Source organism: Ailuropoda melanoleuca, chromosome 15 (genome assembly GCF_002007445.2).
Source record: "Ailuropoda melanoleuca isolate Jingjing chromosome 15, ASM200744v2, whole genome shotgun sequence".
Lineage (NCBI taxonomy): Eukaryota > Metazoa > Chordata > Mammalia > Carnivora > Ursidae > Ailuropoda > Ailuropoda melanoleuca.
This window is the reverse complement of record NC_048232.1, coordinates 86914482-86938035: the sequence shown is the minus strand read 5'-3', so window position 1 is coordinate 86938035 and position 23554 is coordinate 86914482.

Genomic DNA, 23554 nt, shown 5'->3' with positions numbered 1-23554 from the left:
CTGAGCCCCACACGGTCACATCAGCTGCACCCTGCAGCCTAACCTCCCTCCCGGGGAAATCTGGAAGACTTGGGCTGGGCCCCAAATATTGCCTAGTGAACGGGGTTGTTTTAAGGTTCTGGTCTTTAGTAATGAGCCTTTAAAACCAGTCCTACTCGTCATAGGAATGATCCAAAAGGAGGCAGATGTTGTCGGGGGAGAAAACAATACAGCTCTTAACTAGACAGACAGGAGGGGACAGGAGAGGGAAGGGGGGTGGTGGAAATGGGTACACACGGAACGGGGGTTAAGGACACTGCTGATGCTCCCTGGTCAGAGCGAGGACCTTAAGGCTGATGACGGCTAGTGTTTACTTAGCTCCTCCTATGTGTCCAGCAGGCTCCAGGTGCCTTTCTGGGCTCACTCAGGTAGTCTGATTAACAAAGACCCCGTGATCCCGTATCCGCTCTGATCCCCCTTCTGTCGATCAGGAAGCTGAAACTCAGGGATGTGAAATAAATTGCCCAAGATCATTTCTGCTAGGAAGTGGCTGAGTCGTGTTAGAATAGGTGTGTGTGTGCGCGCACGCATGACAGAGAGCCTGTCATCATTTCTTGATTTCCATCATTTCTTGATTTCCTTCCCCTCTAAAGCTGCAGTTTCCACAAAGTAATTGATGGAAAAATGAATTTATTGCTTTTGGGTTTACGTGTTTGATCAATAAAGGACTCCGGATCTTCTTAGGTTCTTTTGACTATCATATTGCTGGACTTTGCTTCATAGTTATGGATTCATAAAAAACAACAACAACAAATCCAGCCCTGAAGATTCAGGGATCCTTCACAGAGCACAGGATCAGACTTGGCAGGGCCTTGGGAGAGCGAGCATCTTGCCCAATGCCTCCCTTACTTGCAGCTTAGGGAAGCTGGGGAGGCCAACAGGAAGGAGGGGAGCTGGCAAGGACAGCCCGTGGCCCAGCCAGGGCCAGAGACCCCTGGCAGCTCTTCTGTGACCTCCCCTGGGGGCCCCCCACTGCCCCTCTCACACCCCTCACAGCTGACCCGCCCCTCCTGTGTAGAAACTGCTGTCTGGTGCATTATGGATGATGCCTAAATTTATCCTAAATCCATCCCTGTCACTCAGACCTCTCCATGCATTCATGGGAGAGACCCTCATGAGGCCGTCCCCTGGGCTCCAGCCCCACACAAACAGATGACTCCCCACCCAAAAGCGTTCCCTCATCCTGTGGCTCCCATGTGACCCACCCATGGCCTGATTGCCCTTGATGGAAACCCCAGCCTCAGGCTCCACACTTCTCTCTTCCCCCTTCTTCCCTTCCTCTGCCCTCCCACCACATCCTCCACCCAGTGGCGTCTGCTTCTCCGAGGTTTTCTCGGGTGCGTCCACATCTCCAAGCTGGGAGAGTTCCTCAAGCCTCGCTGTAAATGCCCCCACCTTTGTGAGGCACTCACCCCACCCACCCATCCACCCACCCACCAGGCTGGGGTTTCAGACCCATCCTCTGGGCTGTCTCCATTGCTGCTCCTGGTCCGCGTCCTGGGGATGACATGAGATACGGAGAGAGATTTTAGAACCCTTGACACCCCCCAGCCGCTGCCCCCTGCCCCCCTACCCTGGGGCTTGGTGTGCACATGGATGGGGGAGAGGGGCAGGCGGGGGCCACTCGGGCACTGGTCTCTGACTCTGAGAACCAGGTGGGCGGGTGGCACCGTGACTCTCGGGTGCAGGACTCCTTCACGAGGACAGATTCCATGGAGACCCCTGGATTTCGAAGGTCTGGGAGCTCTCCAGGTTGAGATTTTCTGCTGACCATTGGTGTAGCATTCAGGTGCTTTCAGATCTTCGATTCAGGAGTCTCTGGTGCTGTTAGACTTACAGAACCAGATGATAGAACTTTATATGCAATCGATGGTAACATCTTCATGTAATTCCAAAGAGATCTAAATATACTCACAACAACACGGATGAATCTCCCAGAAATTATGTCAAGTGAAAAAAAAACAGGCACAAACGAGTCTGGACTGTATTATGTCATTGATGTAAAGTTCCCAGAACAGGCAAAGAAATCTTTTTTTTAAAGTAAGCTCCACGCCCAGCTTGGAACCCAGCACGGGGCTTGATCTCATGACCCCGAGATCACAGCCTGAGCTGAGATCAAGAGTGGACACTTAACTACCTGAGCCACCCAGGCGCCCCCAGCAGACTAATCTTTCAGGACAGAAATCAGCAGTGGTTGCCTCTGTAGGAGTGGTGGGGTGAGGGGATTGAAGAAGCAGGAGGTAATTTTTGGGGTGCTGGGAATGTTCCAGATCCTTTTTGATTACATGAGTACATACACCTGTCAAAAATCAGTGACCTGTACCCTTATGGTCTGTGTCTTTCACTGCACGTTGAAAGGGACCCCCCCCCCCCCGTGTAAACGTGTCCCATGAAGGGGAACCCAGTGCCTGCTTTGTAAGACACAGCCTGTGACAGCAGGAGGACCCCTCTGGTATGTTCCCCAGGGGGCCTGGCCAGCTCCTCCTTTGCGGCCACCCGCCCAGTCTTCCAGGGGCCGGCGGCTGGGTGGCCGAGGGACTAACTGTGATGGATAGGTGACCGGGGCTTGGGGTGGGGGGACAGCAGCTCCCATGTAGGCCTCTCGCTGTCAACAGCTTGCACTATTTATAGGTTGCTGATGTCTTCCGTGTGGTGATTCATCCCTTCTACTTAAATCCGTCAGTATCTTTAGAACACAAAGCAGGGCATTAAAAAACGCTCTGCCAATGGGGAGGGAAGGTGGGCTGACAGGCCTGGTGTTTACAACCCAGACCAGGAGCCAGCAATGTGGAGCCCTGGATTTCTAAGTTGGAAGTTCAGGGACTGCTGAGCTTCCCCCCTACACACACACACACATACACACGCACGCACATTCCCTCTCTTTGGGTGTCTCGGGCCCTGTGTCTTGCTTCTCACCCACAGAACATAGCAGCGGTGACAGGTGTCACTCCTGTGATCGGGTTACGTCATTTGGCGTTTACATCCCCTCACAGCAGACTCCATTTTAGCTGATGGCAGCAAGACACCCTGACCCTGACTTTGAGGGATAGGGACGTGCAGGGGGCCTGTGGTGAGAACTGCGGGGGCCTTTGGGCGCTCAGAGTGGCCCCCAGCTGACACCCAGCAAGAAGGCCAATCCCCCCAGTCCTGTAAGGGCAAAGCACCGAACAAGCCTGGAAGGGGACGCCTGGCTCTGCAGAGACCCCAGCCCGGTGGACGGGGTGACGGTGGCCGGTGAGGCCTGAGCAGAGCGCAGCCTAGCCGCTGACTCCGGACCCACAGGAGCCGTGAGACAAAGGCCAGTGTTACTCCTGCTGAGTTTGTGGGGATTCGTTACACAGCGAGAGAAGCTGGTGTGAGTGCGTTGTCACATTATACCGGGGGGACCGATACTCCTCTCTGAGTCTGTCTGCATGGAGACTCCTGGAGGACACACAGGAAGCTAGTAAGGGGGTCCTGCCTTGAGCATGGGCCGGCCGGGGCTCCGTCTCTACCTCTGTTTGCTCTGCGGTTTCGAAAAATGGAAATGCAGAACCCTACGCAGAAAGTGAGTCGTTGGCGACAGGGGCGGCGAACAGTTCCTGAGGACTGTTTTAAGCATCATGTATGAAATATCTCATTCAACCCTTACCACCCTCCTGGGAGGTGGGGGCTGCTATCACTTGCTTTGGACAGACAGGGAAACTGAGGCCCATACACTTACACACTCAGTGGCTTAGGCTCACAGAATCCCCCCAGAGCTGGGATGCAGACGAGCCCCTGGGGCTCTGGTCCCGGGCTCTTCCCTGCTCGGCTCCCATCGGCCGGTCTCACGGGGTAGCAAAGCAGGAGGTGCCCAGAAAGCCGCTCCTGCTGCCGGAAAAGGGCAGGAGGCATCCGGACGCTGGGGACGTCCGGACGCTGGGGACGTCCGTGGTGCTGGCGGGAGGCTCACATGCTGCGCCGGGGACGCTGGCTAACCTTGTCAGGGCTCTACAGACCCCAGACGTTATAACCTGCAGTGAACGCCCGACAGTCAGGCCTGGAGGAGGCTCCTTCACGTTCTGGACACTTCCTTGCCTTGACCTTTGTAATTGACGTCTCTGTGCCTTAGCACCTGCTCCCGTCCCCGTGACTCATTCCTGAGTCTCCTTTGTTGAAAATTCCAATGGAAACACCTCCTCTGATTAAAAACAAAATGTTCTTTAGAAAGGACTGTACGTATCCCACGAAGATGGAGACGTTTCTAACCTTGATGTTTTGATTATACGAGTTGGATTCCGTCAGCAGTTTCTCGAGTTTTATATGTCATTATATTATTTTTGGAGGGCCATATGCAAGGCACCATTTCTGATCTCGGTGTGTTTTTCTTTGGTTAATAAAAACCACAGTTTATAAACCAGGCATATGAAGATGGCATTTCCCTCAGCTTCCGGGGTGATGCTATGATAAAATCCACAGCTATGTCTTCATCTTTTTTTTCTTTTATTTTTTTGGTCTGATTTTCCTTGAGGAGACAGCTCTCCAAACCCCATCTTTAGAAGCTAGGAGACCTGTGTTCCTGCTAGTACTGCTTTCGTGCCAGAATGCACCTGCAGCATATTTCCACTGCTCTATGGGTCTCCCACCAGCAAAGTATCCTTCTTACATCGTCTCCGCCCCCACCTACATTGTTTTCATTTTATTCCTCTTCTCTCTCCCTTCCCCTTCCTCTGGTGGGGTGTCCCAAATAATAATTACAAGGGCAGCAGAGCAGAGGGGTCCAGAGTCCAGAGACACCAAAAGTTCACATCTGGGTTTACCACTCTCTCCTTAGCTGTGTGTCCTTGGGTAGTTACTAAACCTCTCTGATACTTACGTCCTCACTGTCAATGGGATCACCTCTACATCTGCATAGTGTTGCTGGGATAGATGAAATCTTTTATAAAGATTTTATGTATTTATTTGAGAGAGAGACAGTGAATGAGCAAGCAGGGGGGAAGGGAGGAGAGGCAGAGGAAAGAGCGAATCTCAAGCAGACTCTGTGCTGAGCGAGGAGCCTGACGCAGGGCTGGATCCCACGACCCTGAGATCATAACCTGAGCCCAAATCAGGAGTCAGATGCTTCACCGACTGAGCCACCCAGGCGCCCCCGGCATAGATGAAATCTTGACACAAGACGGCCGCTGTGATGATTGTTGTCAATAGTTCTGAGTCAGCACTCGGGACAGTGAGACTAGACTTCGGGCGAGCCTCCTCCATTGCATTGTCAGCGTGTCCCATAGCTCACCACCAGTCATGGTCTATGCGACTGTAAACAGGTGGCTCTGGCCAGGCGCACACCAGCCCTCAGGCTGAACCCCTGTAGCCTGGACAGCCCTGAATCCTTCCCTCTAGGTCAATACCTGCCCGTCTACCAACAGCTGGGATCTGCTGAAGAAAATCCCAGGTTTTCAAACCGTTACAGGTTTCCGGTGACTGACTGCAAACGTGAAGGCTGAAAGGGTTTGCAGGGAAAATATCGCTGGTCCTTTCCCATCTTGGCTATGTGTTTAAGGTGCAGTGGAGAATTGAGGACGAGATGGGAAACGCATAAGTGCACACGCAGATCTCCCCGCGTGCTCCCCATGTGACTCTGGGTGCCTTCAGGCAAAGAGGCCGGGAGAGAGCCAATATGGGCTCTAATCCAGGCTCTTGGCTGGGCGATGGCTTCACCTGTGTGTACCTTTGTAGACTGCGTGGCCTTCCTGGCTCACAGGGACTGCCTTCTTGCCATAGTCCTGACGTGCAAGGATGGTCCCTGGGCCTGGAAGTGTGCTCTGTGACCTGCTTCCCTGACCATGGTGGGTTGGTCCACAGGGTGACCACTCACTGCAGTTACCTCCCTTCTCTCTGGGGCTAGGAGGATTATGGCCGTCACCACTGTCCCTCCCTCCCCCGCTCCCTGGTGGATACTAGAAGGTGGGGGCCCGCCACTGAGCTGTGATGTCTGACCCGGGCCTTAAAGGCAGGTAGGCGTTGTCTGAGCAGAAGGGGCGGGAAAAAGGAATGAGCACCACGGGATGCTGGGGAGAAAGTGCAGAGACCTGGCAAATTAGGGGCAGTTGGGGAAAGCCAGGAGGCATATTCGGGGGCCAAGGGGTTGGAGAGGTGTCAAAAGCCAGACTCAACTCAGGGCCCCTGCTGGTGGGCTCGGCATAGGGTGGGGTCTGACATCCCCGAGACCAGCAGCATCTCATCCAGCCACGGACCGACACCCTTTGCACCCTGAGCAATGGAGCAGCTCAAGTGGACCACAGTCAGGTCTGAATTCAGGAGGCCCCCCGCACCTGCCTCTCCAGCATCCAGAAAGTTGCAGGCAGCTCTATGTCTCCCTGCATTTTACACTGAATGTGCGTCCTTTGCCCTCAATTTGTATCTCTTTCTCGGGGAGCTGGCAAAGCAGAGGCCCCCGGGGTGTTTTTATTTTCCTAGAAGCCAAGAAAACGAATGGGTGCCATGCACTTTGTGGGCGAGCTTCATAAAACCCACAACTGTGTTATTTAAAAACCAATTTCATTTCCTTTTAAACATGGCAAAGTCACTGGTCTTAGTTCAAGGACTCTAGCATCGGGGTTTGGTGGCACATGGGTCACAGGGAGAGAAAGGAAAAGGAAAAAGAAAACACCATATGGGTGTCGAGACCCACAGGGAGACACCTGGTGGGTAGGGGCGAGCTCTGAGGGATTCTAGGGTTAGTTTCAAGTTCAAGAACCATTTCTGATGTTACCCTTTGAGCAGAGCCTCCCACCGGCCCAGAGCCGTGCGGTGGGGCACACGGGCTCCGCAGTTCCCTGGGAAGTACTGCAGGAGCCCAGTCTACACATTCCCACTCCAGTAAATGTACCCTGGGGCTCCTCCAATACTCACTACGCGGTGGGGGTGGGGCCAGGGAAGAGTCTGGGTCACAACCGGGCGCATGAAGTGATCTGGACTTGCAGGATCTTTGAATCCTAGACTCACAAGTCAGAGCCCGTCCTGTCTCGTGTGCACTTGAAAGCCAGCCTCCAGCAGGGCCTTAAGTGCTTGCGAGACCTAGAACGAGCCTTAACCCTCCCCAGGGACGCTCTGAGCACACTTGTCTCCCAGCACGCCTGGCTGTCCACCACCCTGAAGACGAGAGCCCAGGATCTCCCTTTGCCGGGATCCCAGCGCCTCCCATCCCATACCCTTCAGCCACAGCGTTTTCTGTGCTGAACTCCCAAACCCCAAACCCCATTCTCATTTGCCTACGGGCCTTTCCTCCTTTTGCTCAGAACCACTCTCCCCATCTTCTCATATTTCAAATCTCAATTTAAATGACACTTCCATGGGGAGCCCCTCCCTGATCCCTGGATGATAGTGAGCCCCCCCCCCACTGGCCAGGGTTACAGAGCCTGGCCTCCAGGGGTCCACACTGGCCACAGTTGGTGGGACCCACTGAGCCACAGTTGGGCGTAGACAAGGAGGCACAGGGCATACCTGAGTGCTGAGAAGGTTGGGCCACCCCTTCCTGGAGGCCTCGAAGGTGGCCCGAGGAGGTGGACATGGGGGCTGGTGCCTGAAGAGTGGCTCTGAGTTGACCGAACAGGAGAGAAAGAGAGTGTTAGAGGCCGAGGGGTCAGGGTGAGCAGACAGTAGGCAAGGGGTCTCTCAACTTAGGGGCTGTTCTCAGGGGGCTTGGTGGGGAGCAGGGGGAGATGACAGAGGGCTGGGTGGGTTCAATGGGATCAGGGTTCATTCAATAAGCCATTATGGAGACCCTTTGACACACCAGGCTCCTGCCCCAGTTAGCCTCCACTCCCGAGGGTACAGGTGTGAGCAGAGAGCAGACAGTGTCCCTGGGGCCCCCCTGCACAGTGATGCGCACTGGGGGAGGGGAGACAGGCCGACTGGCACGGGGTGCTGGGGAGACCTCTCCCAGGAGGCTGGAGGCTGAAGGGGCGCCCAGAAACCTAGAGACGGTCCTGCTAGAGAAGAGATGGGCTGCATGAGGGGGCTGGGGAGGAGCCAGGGCCCTGCCCTCCCAGGGCTTTGCCTTAAACATCCAGGGCAGGGCGGCCTGTGGAGGGGCAGTTCGGAGGGAAGGGACTGGAACTATGATGTGAGCTCGAGGTGCCTGCTGCAAGGCCTGACCAGAGGAGGCGGTCGATGGCTGCGTGCAGAGCTCAGGGACAGTTCCAGGGCTGCAGGGAGTTGGAGCCACGGTGAGACCACAGGCTGGCTGGTCTGGCAGAGCGGAGAGGCTCAGGCAGGGTGGGCGGAGGGAGCCCCAGCCATGGAGCTGAACGGGGCCAGGGAGCAGCGGCACCAGGGAGACTGGGGCCCCAGAGCCAGGGGAGGAGAAATGGGGACCAGGGACATGGCAGCCCTGAAACACCCTCTTTGTCTTCCACAATGTCATGGTTCCTGGACTTTCCCCCACATCGACTTTCCCTCAATACATTCCTGGACAGGAAGGGTTTTTTGTGGGGTGGGGGGAGACCCATACATTCGAGGGAACAGCAGTAACAATTAATTATGTCTGCTCTGAGCACTGTCCCAGCTGTTCCCCCCCCCCATAGCCTCCCAGAGGCAGGCGGTGCAAATATACTTGTTGGGCCATTTTACAGATGATGAAACCGAGTCATCAAGAAGTTGGGGGGCTGTCCCAAAGCCACATGGCAGGCCTTGGTGGAGGCAGGACTGGAACACAGAGGAAAGGTCTCCCGAGTCTGGATCTGTTTCCCCAGCACACTGCTCGGCTGAGGTCTGGAATGAACAAGCCCCTCCTGAGAAGAGCCCAGGGGTGGGCTGGGGGGTGCACACGGGGCTCATTAGTTCGTGCTGGGAGTGCACCATGGGAGCGCCGAGCCCGTCATCTCAGGGTGCCAGGCGACAGACGACACGCGGGCATGTCAACTGTGCACCTTGTAGACGGAGGCTTTCATGGCACCTGAAACACGTTGCTGTCCAGCAGGGAGAAGACTCTGAACACAGGGGACTTGGGAGGAAGAAACTGGCTCGACCTGGATGTTCATGCCTTGGGGTCGAGCAGCATCTTCTCATAGTGTCTTTTCCCCCTTACTGTTTCCTCACGCTCCTAACCTGCAGGAAGCCTCTAGGATCCCCGCAATCCTAACCTTGCAATGGACCCCGCCCCTGCACACCCAGAAACTCGTTCCTTCCGCGTGAAGAAGAATGGCACCTAATTAAGATGAGACGTGCTTTTGCCGTTCTTTGAAACTTACTTCCCTCTGCAAGTTAATAACCTCAATGGATCACCCTTTCCAGGGCAAATAATTCGCTCTGGGAGACAGTGGCAGTATGAATTGTACCTGATTTACCTTAAATGGCTTTGAACTTTAAAACGTCCCCCTTTAACTGTGGAGTTGAAATAGCTCAGAATCCTTAAAATGTTTGTAATTACAGCTGCTGTTTAGTTAGTGCCAATGATGTTCTGGACTTTTCACATCCATCCTGTCTGCTTCCCAGAAAACCTCTGCAAGCCAGGCATTATGAACCCCACTGAGAGAGAGACAGAGAGAGAGAGAGAGAGGGAGAGAGAGAATCTTCATTAGGGAAGTGTGTCTCGGAGAGGTTAAATAACTTTCTCAAGTTCACACAACCGGTCAGGTTTGACCTAAGATTTGAATCAGGCCTGTCTGCCCACGCTGCCTTCGTTGCCCAGGGAGGCTCTGATTCAAGGATATGGGAGCCAGGGAAGACCTTAATCGCGTCCCTCACCCTTCTGGCTTTGTAGGTGAGCACACCCGCCCTTCGAAGGGAGATGGGGACAGTTGCAGAGTTCTAGGAAGGGAAGTGGTGGTTCATTTCCCTCCCGAGCTGTGCAGGATGACGGAGGGGATGGAGATATCTGTGCTTGGAGGGTGGAGGCAGAGAAGAGGGAGGGGTGATGGCCAGCTGGGGTCAGGCTAGACCCAGATGGGCCAGAGACCCTTGTGCAGCGGGTGGCAAGGAAAAGGAGCGTGCCTGGAAGGGGACAGGTTGCCGCCAGGCTCAGAGCTGCAGAAAGAGCAGGCTGGCGGAGGCCACCAGGTACCGTCCCACCAGCTTCTGCCCCCATGCCACGCGCCTTCCGGGTTCCTGCTGGTCTCACTTGCCTCGATGTTACAGGCGCTTGTAGGTCTTCCAGCGGGCGAAACCCACCGTAGAGTCAGCTCCTGGGCCTGCTGGGTTTCTCCGATCTCTGTGTTCTGCCCCTATATCACCCTGCAGCCAGAAATGAAAGGACAGAGCAGCGGCAGTGAGGGCAGGGAGGAGAGGCTGGGGAAGAAGGCTGGCCCCGGGGGGTGAGCGTGAGCTTGGGGAATTTGAGGGACTGTTGCTGTCCAGTATGGCCGGAGTTACTGGTGAGGCCGGGGCGGGGGGGAAGGCGCCAGCTCACAGAAGCTCTCCATCCCAGGGCTGATGAGTCTGAGCTGGGGAGGCAAGTGTGCAAATTTGCTGCCTCGTGCTGAATGAGCCGAAGGAGGCAAGGCGAGGGGCAGCGAGACCGAAGGAGTTACCCAGGTGAGAGAAGTATTGTGGATAACAGTGGACACCTGAAGAGTCATTTTGCGGTGGGACCTGGGGACAGGTTGTCCATGGGGGTGAGAACCAGCTCAAGGATGGCCCCAGGCTTCTGACCAGCGTGGGTGGTGGGCCGTTCACCCAGGTCCAGATGCAGGAGGAGGAGGGGTTTGGGGAGAGGCGGGGAATTCTGGTTTGGACGCATTCTGTTTGCTTCACCTGGGGGCGGTCTCCACAGACTGATACCTAGAGAGTTCCAGAGAGAGAGTTGTCCGCCATAGAGATATGGTAGCAAATGGTCATTTCCCTCCCCTGATTCAGGCAAAATCCTAACAGCCAAACATCAACACTGAAAGCAGTATTTAAAAGATTAAATAAATAGGGATGCCTGGGTGGCTCAGTCCGTTGAGCATCTGACTCAGTTTTGGCTCAGGTCATGATCTCAGCGTCGTGAGGTCGAGCCCCACAACCAGCTCTGCGCTCAGCACAGAGTCTGCTTGAGATTCTCTCTCCCCCCTGCCCCTCCCCCAACTCACATGCATGCTCGCTCTCAAATAAACAAATAAAATGTTTAAAAAATAAATAAAAAGATTAACTATATCAATATATTTTGAATATTTATAGGTTGAAATATTTATTTAGACATTTATATTTAATATATCATATATTTCATATTAATACATATTATAAGTATATGAATATTAGTATTTTAAAAATTAAAATTTAAAACTATGTTTTTTAAAGATTTTACTTCTTGGGGTGCCTGGGTGGCACAGCGGTTATGCGTCTGCCTTCGGCTCAGGGCGTGATCCCTGCGTTATGGGATCGAGCCCCACATCAGGCTCCTCCGCTATGAGCCTGCTTCTTCCTCTCCCACTCCCCCTGCTTGTGTTCCCTCTCTCGCTGGCTGTCTCTATCTCTTTCGAATAAATAAATAAAATCTTTAAAAAAAAAGATTTTACTTATTTATTTGAGAGAGAGAGAATGCACAAGCAGGGGGAGGGGCAGAGGGAGAAGCAGACTCCCCGACGAGCAGGGGGCCTGACGTGGGGCTCGATCCCAGGACCCCGGAATAATGACCTGAGCCGAAGGCAGATGCTTCACTGAGTGAGCCACCCAAGCACCCCTAAAACAATATTTTTTAAAAAACCCTCTGGACACAATTTGGTTCCTTTGCCCTGAGTGTTGTAGTGACACTACCCTGCTTAATCTGACGTTTTTTGTTTAATCCTAGGCCTGATTTATTACTGGTCATTATTTTTTTATTTTATTTATTTATTCGACAGAGATAGAGACAGCCAGCGAGAGAGGGAACACAAGCAGGGGGAGTGGGAGAGGGAGAAGCAGGCTCATAGCAGAGGAGCCTGATGTGGGGCTCGATCCCAGAACGCCGGGATCACGCCCTGAGCCAAAAGCAGACGCTTAACGACTGCGCCACGCAGGCGCCCCTATTTTTTATTTGAGTACAGTTGACACACAATGTTACATGAGTGTGGGGTGTACCGCGTCTGGCAAGTCTCGACGTCACACGCTGCTGGCCGCGAGTGCAGCTCCCCACCGTCACCGTGCGTCTCTACACGATGCCATCGGCTCGACTCCCTATACTGTGCCTTTCCTCTCCGTGACCTAGTCATCCCGTCCCTGGAAGCCTGGACCTCCCTCTCCTCTTCCCCCCTTCTGCCCATCACTCTTCCCGGTTCACTTCAACTCGCTTGTCTCGTCCTCACTCCATGCTAGGGGTCTCGGCCCACTTTGATGCACTCAGAGCAGATGGGGACCCGCTTCCTCAAGCTGGTGGAAGTTTCCTGTCCTTCCTCCGAGCCTGCTTGCCCGTTGATGCTAAGTGAAACAAGATACTTGGGAAGATAGGTGAGCTCCTGATGGTGAGCTCCCCAGCTCTTCTCCTGTCACCTCTGGACTTTCATTCCAGGTCTCCCTGGTCCAATCCCCAACCCCCACTCCACTCTGCACTGCAACTGACACCCAGCAAGGGCTGTGCTTTACCCGAAGCTCCTCTCTCCGCGGCCTGGCCACCTGCAGGGGGTTGAATGGTGCCCCCCAAAAGATATGTCCACAGCCTAACCCCCAGAACCTGTGACTGTGACCTTATTTGGGAAAAGTCTTTGCAGATGTAACTAGGTTAATGATCTCGAGGGGCCCTAGATGCAGTGACAGAGAGCCCTTAGAAGGGACATATGGGGGAGTAAAGAGGGGAAGAGGTGTGGCAGCAGAGACTGAGCCCTGGCAGCCACCAGAGGCAGGAAGAGACAAGGAAGGAGCCCACCCCCACCCAGAGCCTTCAGAGGGAGCACCACCTGCCCACACGGGACCCTGTCCAGGACAGGGGCGCCCCAGCCAGATGGCACAGCCGGCACAGTCAGTCCCAGGCATTAGAAAATGTGGAGGGGGAGCCCTAAGGAGTGCAGGCCCCCCGAGGCAGGGGCCCCGTTTGCCCGAAGGATCTAAGGGCAGGACCCTGGGCCTCCATTCCGTCGTCCGTCAGCTGGGAATGAAACCCACCAGACTGTGTCACTGCGCAGGGCAGCCCCGACCCTGAATGCCCAAGAAGGCCACCAGTGCTCGGGTGTGCCCTCAACAGCAGGAGTTAGCACTAGGACGGTGGTGCCATTTGTCCGCACAAAGGGATGTGAGCGTCGATTCTGGAAAATCACCAGGACAACACAGAATAAAAAAAGCCAACCCAACAGCTCTTCTGATAAGCGTGGAAAGTGGAATTTCTTTCTTTGGTTTTGCTGGGGATCGCACCACATTTCCTCGAAGCTCTTTCCTGGAGTTTTCATTGCAGAATGGGGGTGGATTTGTTCACTGCCGGCGGAGAGCGATGGGGGACAACGTGAGCCCTCCGGAGCCTGGAGCCCGGGCAGAGGAAGCAGGGAGACAGGGTACGTGTGTGGGGAGGAAGGAGCTGCAGCCCTGAGCATTCACATGGGGGAATGGGGGGGTCCTGTGGGGAGGGGGAATTTCTGAATTTCGGGGGGAGGTGCAGAGTCTCAGTGAATCCTGTGGGGAAGGCAGCAGGAAGGGAGGGTTGGAGAGAAGCCTCCAGAAAGGCGCAGGGGTGTGGCTGCCTGGAGGGCCCGCAAGGAGGCTCTCAGCACCATCTCTGCAAGTGGTGGCCTCTCAGCCCTCCTGGGGGGGCCTGGGACCACCTGACTGCCGTTGTCTGTGATGGAAAGTGCCAGAGGAGAGTGGGATCACTGAAGCACATGAGGGACACCCCAGGGGTCAGCCCAGCCAGTGTGGACAAAGGGGCAGCACCCCTTTGCTGAGAAGTCCCTCACCCAGCCTAGGCCGACCACCCCCAGGCTTGCCCCTCTGAGAGGAGTTCAGTGGGACTCTCGGAAGCAAGCTTTGGGGGCACTGCCAGGGGCCTGCTTCCTGGGCTCACCTGCCTCTCCATGCCTGGGCTTCCCCCCGCCCCCATCACTAGTAGAAAAGATCTAGATGCTTGGAGCATGCAGGCCACATGGGAGCCTGGCAGGGAGTTTCCAAGTGGCCTGACCTCTTGGGAGGGGGCACCCCACTCCCACCCAAGCCCCTTTGAGCCCACGTCTGGTCAACCAGTTGTGTTGGCAGAGGGGGGTTTTTGGAAGAAGCAGGACAGAGTGGCCCTGGGCCCCACGTCCCTCTGGGTCTCAGCCCCAGAGTTCATCCTGGTCCTAGGCTGGCAAAAGGTCTAAGGATTCTGGGAGGGACTCTAGGTGAGCACGGGCACAAGTCTCCTCAGGGCAGGGTGCTCTGTCCCCACCCGCACTTTTGCAGGTGCAAGGGGGGAGAGGAGCACATATGAAGCTCAAAGGAGCTCCCCACCTTTGCCTGCCCTTGAGCCTAATCGGGAGATCTGGGAGTCTTAGGGCAGACCTCCCTGCAGGTGCTTCCAGAGGCTTCCCCCCTTCCTCCATTCCGGCCCCTTGGAGGGCAGAGAGTGCAGGTTCCATGCTGAAGTCCCCCGTCCTTGCTGAGGGCACCGGCTCTGGGACCACCTTGGAAGGTCCCAGAGAGGTCTCCCTGCCTTGTTTGCCCCGGCCTGTGAAGGAAGGCACAGGCCAGAGTGAGCAGGGAAGGAGGACCCTGTTACCTCGGTGACAAGCTGCCTCACCAGTAACAGCCCCCAACGCTGTGCTTTATCGGGAGCCATCGCAACCTCCGACCCCTCCACCACCTGCGGCCAGGGGAGCTGGATGCAAAGAGTGTTGGGGGCCCCCAGACACTGGACCCACTGCAAGCTATCCAGACCGAGTCCGGCTCAGAGGAGCAAGGGGACCCCGCGGAAGGGACCAGAGCCGCAGGTGAGGTGGGAAGGAGTCTGAACAGGCTCAGAGTTGTGCAGGAAGGAGGGTGGGGTGAGGAGGGTGAGGAAGAGGGTTCCCCCAGGCCTCCTGTGCTCACACTTGTGTGCTCTGTCCGCTCCTTCGTTGGCTCCTTCACCCTTGTGCTCAAGGACCACCGAGCCCCTCCGGGGCGCCAGGCGCTCTGTCAAGGACGCTGCCCAAGCAGGAGCCCTCTGGATGCTGGGGGTACGGGGAACGGTGTGGTGCATGATTCCAAGGTGGGCCATGGAGGGGTGACCAATGCCACACCCGGGCAGTGACATTCCAGCCATGTTTTGGAGGACGGACTGAGCCTTCCCAAAATCTCCCCCAAGCGCTTGGTCCCTCGGACGTCTCTCTCACCCCCGTGCCAGTGACAGTCATCTGTTCCACAATCCAGCGCCTAGAGCCACAGCTTCTGGCTGTGGGCCACCTCCCAGCCAAGCCAGGACTCTCCTCTTTGGGGCCCTGGAGCGTGGCTTACTTGGAGTCTCCCGGCCCCGGTCGAGCGCCAGCTTGGGGAATGTGCCGCCTGGGCAGTGGCTCAGCATCTGGGGCTGGAAGGGCCTGCGCTTGGCTTAATGCTCTACTGTCACCGCCTTGAAATTCATCAACATTTTTGAACGAGGGGCCTGCATTTTCATTCTGCCCCCAGCCCTGCAGCTTATGTGTCCCGTTCTGGCCTGGCCGTAACCCCTTACTTCTAGTAAAGACACCTGCAAATGTACTTCAGAGTTCCTCGGACAATTGACATAATTTTAGTTGATATTTCATTGTATTTTCTGGCCCAGCCGCTCACTGGCGTGATGACTGCCCTGGGAATAAAGTTTCTGGCAACAAAGAGCGTCCTTGTAAGATGTTCTTTTTATTAAGGGAGGCAATATTGTCAATGAAGATTCCAACACGGGCACCGTATGGATTAGGGAGTGATTATTCCCATTAAGAAGACACTCTCATTTTTAGGAAATGATTCCCTATGGCATGCCTTTAAATAGCCAGCTTTCCCGAGGCATTTTTAATGTGCTTCAACATATTAAAAATTATTTACATGCTGTCTTCTCAGGTCTATCCCCTCAGTCCCCGCATGCTGAGCTCCCACCTGGAGGGATCACACTCTGGAAACGTGGGCCCTCCCAAAGGAGCATCACCTGGGAGAGGTCACCTGCCTTGCCGTGAGCAAGAGGGACAGTGGGGATTGAGCCCAGGGCAGCGTCTCCACTGCCCAGGGAGTGGGGATGTTCTCCCCAAGCAGTAAGATGGAGCCGGACCAGCAAGAAGCTGGGAGAGTGGGAGCTTCAGGGATGGAAAGCGAATGGGGACCCTGGGAGGAGGTCGTGTTGTGTCAGGAGAGGCTCAGTTGGTGGCAGAGTGCAAGGGCCTTTGTGCTCATCTGAGGAGCGAGGCCATCGGGGCAGTGGGGGGCAGGGGAGTGTCACTCCCAGAGCCGGGGTCCAGGAAGATCATTGGCCACAGCCGGAAGACAGATCAGGGCCCCACCAGCCTGGGGTTGCTGGCCAGCTGTGAGCGGCTGTGATGACCTGGAGAGCAGTGTGTGACCCATCTGGGGCAGAGGCACTGGGCATCAGGGATGGGGACAGCTCTGAGAATCATCTCCGAGGTGGCCCCAGGCAGGGAACCGAGGCCCGGAACTCGGGGACGAGGCAGGTGGAGTTGAGAACAACCAATCGTTTCTAATTCGGGCCAAAGCTGGAGCGAAGGGATGAGCGTGGGTGTGAGCTCATGACACAGGGACCCCGTGGGGGCACGAGGGCCAGCAGAGAAGGCCGGCCTGGCCCAGGGCAACACCCCAGGGCTTATTCTGCTGGAAATTCCTGGTGTGGGGGAGGGGAAAGAAGGGAAGTCAGGAAAGGAGGGAAACCAGCCAAGGGACTCCGGCCCAGCCTGGTCCAGTGTGACCGCATCTGGACTCACTTGCAGCCACAGAACCTGTTTTTAAATAAGGGACATTCTCGGGCTCTGGGTGCCCATGCAGGTTTGAGGGACACGATCCACCCAGTGTGGGAATTAGGCCCGAAGGTGGGGGCCTCGATCTGTCTTCCCATGAGGCCGGTGTGCAAGAGAGACCTGCTGATGACCGAGCCCCCGGGGGGTCCCGGGGCCAGGACCCGTGGAACCTGCCCGTTCCATTCATGTCCCAGGACTGGGGCAGGAGGGAGTGGCATCATCGGGGATCCAAAGGGGCCTTGGCCAGGCACCAGTCTTGGGGAGAAACGGCGTCCTCAGTGTCACAGAGAACCTCATTTTAGGGCCACAAGCCAGAAGGAGCACTTCAGGGGGTCAGGACCGCATACATTTTATTTCTGGTGGGTGATACTCCAGCCAGAGTTCTGTGTGACCAGAGCCCCCCAGATGCTAGGGGACAAGCAGCGACTTCTCTTCACCTGGGTCGACAGAACCTCATCTGGCCACGGCTGGCCCGTCGTCAGAGACCTGAAGGGCCGAGCATCGCTTTGCTCCATAGTCCTGGGGGACGCTCATGGTGGGTACTGTTCCTTCTCTTCTCCACTCAAGGATGCTTACTCTGTTTCTACACGGGGCCCCCTGAGTGTGTCTCTCCCTTGTCTGCTCCCAACTCCAGTTCCCCATTTAGCCAGATGGAGAGAGAAGTCAGCACTGGCCTGTGGGGGTGGGATTGGGACAGCACATGCGTTCAGGGGAAATAAGGTCTGGTCTGGGAAAGTGAGGCAGGAGTGGCCGTGACCAAAGGGAGGGGTGATGCCGCATCCCTGGGGGTGGCCAGGACCCCCCTCATTTTACAGATGAGGAGCCTGAGCTGGGGACAAGGAAGGGAGGGTATCAAATGTCACTCAGCAAAGAGGGGTGCAGGCACCGGAGAGAGCCCCTATGTCCCCAGCCACATCCCAGGGTGGAAGGTGTGCGTGACAAAAGGTGTGTGTGGCAGAAGCACGACGTGATCCCCCCGCCCTCCACACCTCTCCCCTGCTGGGGCCTTGGCAAATGCTCAACGTTCTTGCCTGGAGAGCGAGGGGGAAGGTCCCTCTCACACCGCTCCACGTGAGAACCAAGCCACGAGGTGCATGGCCAGTCTCGCACCTTCCGGACCCAAACCCCCTTGGTCCTGCCACGGGGGCCAGCTCACGCTCAGGCCCACCTGGACGGAACGCGGGCACTCGCCGCTTCGTGTGGGAAGCAACCGAACGAGAGAGGACATGAGGAGCAGATGCAGACGTCTGTTCCCCAGGGAGACGGGTCTCCCTGGCACACGGGAACGTTCCCTTCTACTCCACTCCGTGCCAGGTCCAAGAGACCCAGGATGAGCTGCCAGCGAGTGGCTCGTATGACGAGCCCCCTGTGGCCAACGAGGAAAACAGCATCTACGTGCGGCCCAAGATCAAGGCCATTGGAGGCTGGAGCAGGGGCCGGGGTGCACCTGTGCGAAGTGTTCTTTGACCTCAGACCCGACTTGGGTACGCTGAGACCGCAGAAGGACCTGGTGGCCTGACGTGTCAGTACCATTCGGGAAATTTGCAGACCGTGGGCAGGAGAACCAACTTTCTGGACCAAATGCCTTTTCTTCTGTGGGCCAAGCAGATAGAGCACTGGCTGGGAGGCTCCGGTCCCTGTTCCCGTGTGATCCTGCCAGGTGGGGGACCCCGCTCCCCAGGCAGCAGGTGAGAACCACAAAACCTGCTCAGGGGAGATCCATGGGGGGTTGGTAAGAATAAAGGCCTTCCCAGCACCAGCGAACGCAGAGCTGTTTTTAGGTCAGGGATTCAGGACCGCCCGGCCCACTACCGCTCATTGCTGTCCTCCTGCCCACAGCTCCAGCCCTCCCTCAACTCACTTGCTGAGAGCGCCGGCCTCCCGGGGTCTCAGTGCCCTTGGCAGGAAGAGGGGCAAGAAAATTCCAGACCCCCCACCTCACAGAGGTACTGAGCCCTTCTGGAGAAAGGAAGGCTGGTGCTGTCTCAGGGCCTCTGGCCTCCAAGCACTTCTCATTGCAACCCCCACGACGGTTTGTGGGTGCAAGGGCAGGAAAGGTCATCCCTTTCGGAGGTGGGGGCGGTCAACTGCCCAGGTCCAGAGAACAGTCCAGTCTCAGGGCAACTCAAAGGTGTCTGCCGCCTAGTGCTTGCCCTCCCTGCCCCCGCTCCCCTCACCCCCACCTCCTTGCCCTGCTTCCCTCCCTCCCTGGCCTCTTTCCCCCTTCCATGCGTGTATCTGGAATTACAAAGTGCCAACCTATGAAAGGAGTCGAGGTGGCCTTTAACAAAACAAATATGACACAACCGCTAACCCGGAAGGAAGAAGTCAAGTGTCCCGGGGAGAGGGCTCAGAGGCCTAGCGGCAGGGTCTGGGCGCAGGCTGTGTCTACACCCGGGAAGCAAGGGCCCAGGGCGCATGGGAGGAAGGGGCTGTGCGGGTTGGAGTTCCGGGGCTGGAAGTGTCTCAGGCACCCGGTCCACCCTTCTATTTCCACATGGGGAAACTGAGTCCCACAGGCAGTGTGCGGCAATGTTAAATCGGCGAAGAGTCGGAACAGCTGACCTTTGGCTACACCTGCCTCCGTGGGCAACCACGTGGTGACATGGAGGGAGCCTGATTTCTTGGTGGGGGGCGTCCACAGGGGTCTGCTCAGCTCTGGTACCGACTACCGTCTTAAGTCTAGAGAACGCGGTGTCAAGTCACAGTTAGTGGGTGTGGGTGTGTCCACGGCTGTTCGCGGGGAAGTGCTCTCTCTGCCACTCTCCAGGCTGGGGTTCCAATCTCATCCACACTCCGCTTCCCACCTGCATCCACGGAGCCTCAGACATCCGGCAAATCACACCCAACTCATAGCTCAGTGGGGGGGCTTCCTGTAAAACCCAAATAAGGCTTCCTCTGTCTCCTCCCTGGGCTTGTTTTGTGAACTAAATGAGAAGGGGTGTTGGAGCAGTCTTCAAGTGGGGAGGTGCCCCCGGGGGATAAGGTACCTGCCAGGCGCACCTGTCTGGGGGTCGGGCTGTGCCTTCCCTGTGGATCAGGTACGGGGGTGGGGGAAGGACGTCTTGAAGATTCGGTGCCACTTGGCAGACCTTCAACCCCGGGGTTCGTCTTGTGATTCTCCGTCTTCGTACGTGCCTCTCCGCCGGAGCCTAAGAGCGCACCGCCACCTGCCGCCTCCAGGCGCTGGGCTCCCCTCAGCTGAGTGTGGCACACATGGACTTGCACGGCGCGGTCTCTTGTCTTGTCGGGATGCGCATGGTGTCCAGTATCGGCCAGAGAATATTAAGCACAAGAAAGGACTTGAAATAATTTAAGAACAGCCGAACATCTCTGGTCTCATTTCCTTTAATAAACCAAAGTTCCTCCCTCTCTGCTAAATATAAGGCCGACTCTATCCATTCCCGTTCATCCTGGTCAGGCAAAGAAACCACCTGGAATCTGATGGAATGTTGCATCTTGCACTCTGGGCTATGCCTCCTCAAATTTGGAGCACAAACCTCAGAGTTTGGCTCTACTGTGGGTAAGTGCCCACGAGGTAGGACCCAAGCATCAGGGGAGCCCCTCCTCCTGCAAAAGACCTGCCCCCACCCTCCCGCGGCAGAGACCCGGGTGTCATCCAAGTTCTCGGAACCATTTTTTCTTTATCTGAGATGAACGTGGAAGTCTCTCTTAACTTTGAGAGTTTATTGGATTAAATTGGCCGGATCTGTCTCCATGTGTAGTCAGGAGGTGTATGTGTGTGTCTGTGTGACTGTGTTTGTGTGTGATGTGACTCTGTGTGTGTCTGTGTGTAGGGCGACTGCGTCTCTGTGTGCTTGTGTGTGTGTGTGCGATGTGATTGTGTATGTGTTTGTGTGACCGTGTGTGTGTCTGTGTGTGATGTGACTGTGTTTGTGTGTGATGTGACTCTGTGTGTGTCTGTGTGTGATGTGACTGTCTCTGTGTGCTTGTGTGTGATGTGACTGTGTACATGTCTGTGTGACTGTGTGTGTGTCTGATGTGACTGTCTCTGTGTGATTATGTGTGTGTGTGATGTGACTGTGTGTGTGTGTGATGTGACTGTGTGTGTCTGTGTGTGATGTGACTGTCTCTGTGTGATTGTGTGTGTGTGATGTGACTGTGTGTGTGATGTGACTGTGTGTATGTCTGTGTGTGGTGTGACTGCGTCTCTGTGTGATTGTGTGTGATGTGATTGTGTGCATGTCTGTGTGTGTGTGACTGCGTCTCTGTGTGATTGTGTGTGTGATGTGACTGTGTGTATGTCTGTGTGTGGTGTGGCTGCGTCTCTGTGTGATTGTGTGTGTGTGTGTGTGACTGTGTGTGTGTCTGTGTGTGGTGTGACTATGTCTCTGTGTGATTGTGTGTGTGTGTGTGATGTAACTGTGTGTGTGTCTGTGTGTGGTGTGACTGCGTCTCTGTGTGATTGTGTGTGTGTGTGATGTGACTGTGTGTATGTCTGTGTGTGATGTGACTGCGTCTCTGTGTGATTGTGTGTGTGTGATGTGACTGTGTGTATGTCTGTGTGTGGTGTGACTGCGTCTCTGTGTGATTGTGTGTGTGTATGTCTGTGTGTGATGTGACTGCGTCTCTGTGTGATTGTGTGTGTGTGATGTGACTGTGTGTGTGTCTGTGTGTGGTGTGACTGCGTCTCTGTGTGATTGTGTGTGTGTATGTCTGTGTGTGGTGTGACTGCGTCTCTGTGTGATTGTGTGTGTGTGATGCGACTGTGTGTGCGTCTGTGTGTGGTGTGACTGCGTCTCTGTGTGATTGTGTATGTGTGTGCGCACACATGCAGGGCCAGGGGACCTGCCGTGGAGTCCCTGCTTCTGCGGACACAGTGGCTGGTTTCCTTGGGCTCCGGGGCAGAAGCTTCAGGCAGGGACTCAGGGAGCAGGGAGCCGACAGAGAGGGCAGGCTCCACACTCCCCGCCGTGCTTCTCCTCAGAGAGCTCCCCGTGGTCAACTCCAGACCAGCATTTATTGAATGCCTACTGTATACCTTGGACACCTGCTTAGTACACCTTGCCCGAACTACTTGACGAGCCCCCGTGGAAGCGCACGGAGCAGAGAAGTTCTGGAGCGGGCGCGGGTGTGGCCGGGGCCCGGGGTAGATAGCTCCAGCCGAATGTGGCTCACACGTCCAGGTGGCCTGGTGACGTAGTTCAGGTCCGTCACCCTTGGTCACCCAAACAAGGGAAAATAAAGGCTTATATTCCGGGGGCCTCATGTTCTTCTCTGGTGTATTTTTACCCCTCAGGCTCTATTTATAACTGCCAGGTGCTAGTTCTGCGCCCGGAGCTGCAAACATGCCCACACCTCGCGCCCCTCCACCCTCCTCTCGCCCCAGGCCCCTCCTACATGGTTGAGAGGGTGGCCCACAGGCAGAGACCTGAGCTGAGCTCCTGACAGACGCCGTCCTGGACGCCCACAGGGGAGCTTTCTGTGCTGGGACAGACAGACAGACACGCACCCAGATGACGGGGGCACAGGGCAGGGAACCACATGCTGACCCCAGACCAGCAGCCCGGGGTTCTGCTCTAACTGCTGTAGGAGCTGTCCCAGCAGCCCCACCACCGCCTCCCCTCTCCAGCCTGGATCTGGGTCTCAGTGCCTCCTGCCCCAGCCAAGACAGTTCCTTTCTTCCCTAGACCGCTTGGCCATCCATCTGGGCCCCCTGCTTCCACCCCACATTCTCTGCCTAGTCTGAGCACGGTGTCCCCTGCGCAGCCTCCGTCACCTGCAGAATCGAACCCAGGGTCTTCCACGGGGGCCACCAGGCCTGACGAATTTTAGGCTTGGTAACCTCTCTGACTTAATCCCCTACGTACTTCCTATCCTCACTCACCTCCTGTGATACTGGCCTCCCTGCGGTCCCTGCCCCAGGGCCTTTGCACAGGCTGTCCCTCCAACTGTACTGCCCTGCCCTCATTCTTTACCTGGCTGCCTTCCTCCCATCAGCTAGGCCTCTGCTCCAAAAATCAGCTCTTTGAAGAGCCTCTGACCTGCAAAGCAGAAATGGCCACTGCTGTCATCTCCACCCCCTTCCCTGTCCCAGCTGGGTTCTCCTGCGTAGAGATGGCTGTGGACTAAACTGCATTTCCCCCAAATTCGTATGTCAAAGCCCTGCTGCTGGTGTGACTCTATCTGGAGATGGGGCTTTTAGAAGGTAAGTAAGTTTAAATGCGGTCATGAGGGTGGGCTCCTAATCTCATAGGATTGGTGGTCTTCCAGGAAGAAGGAGGGTCTCTCTCCATCCGTGCACACTCACTAAGGAATGTGAGGACACAGTGGGAAGGTGGCCCTCTGCAAGCCTGGGAGAGGGCTGTCACCGAGAACCGAGTTTTCCAGCACCTCGATCTCGAGCTGCCCAGCCTCCACTGGGAGCTGAGAGAAGTGGCTGTTGGCGTGTCTGCGCCCCAGTCTGCAGCGTTCTGTTATGGCAGCCCGAGCTCGGCACTCTCTCCACCTGCTGGGGGCATCTGCTTACCCCAGATGTAAGCTCTGTGGAGCCAGAGACTTTCTTCCCCCGTGTGGAGCTGTATGCCCAGCCCTCAGGACAGTGCCTGGCTCGGCTCATGGGAGGCACTGAACATATATATATATATTTGGATCAAAAAGTCAATCAATTGAGCAGTCAGTCAAGTATGTGTGTATCATACCTGTCCATCAACGCTAAGAAGAATGGGGGAGCAAGGACCGGCAGCTTCATAGAAGGGGGCTTTGAGCCA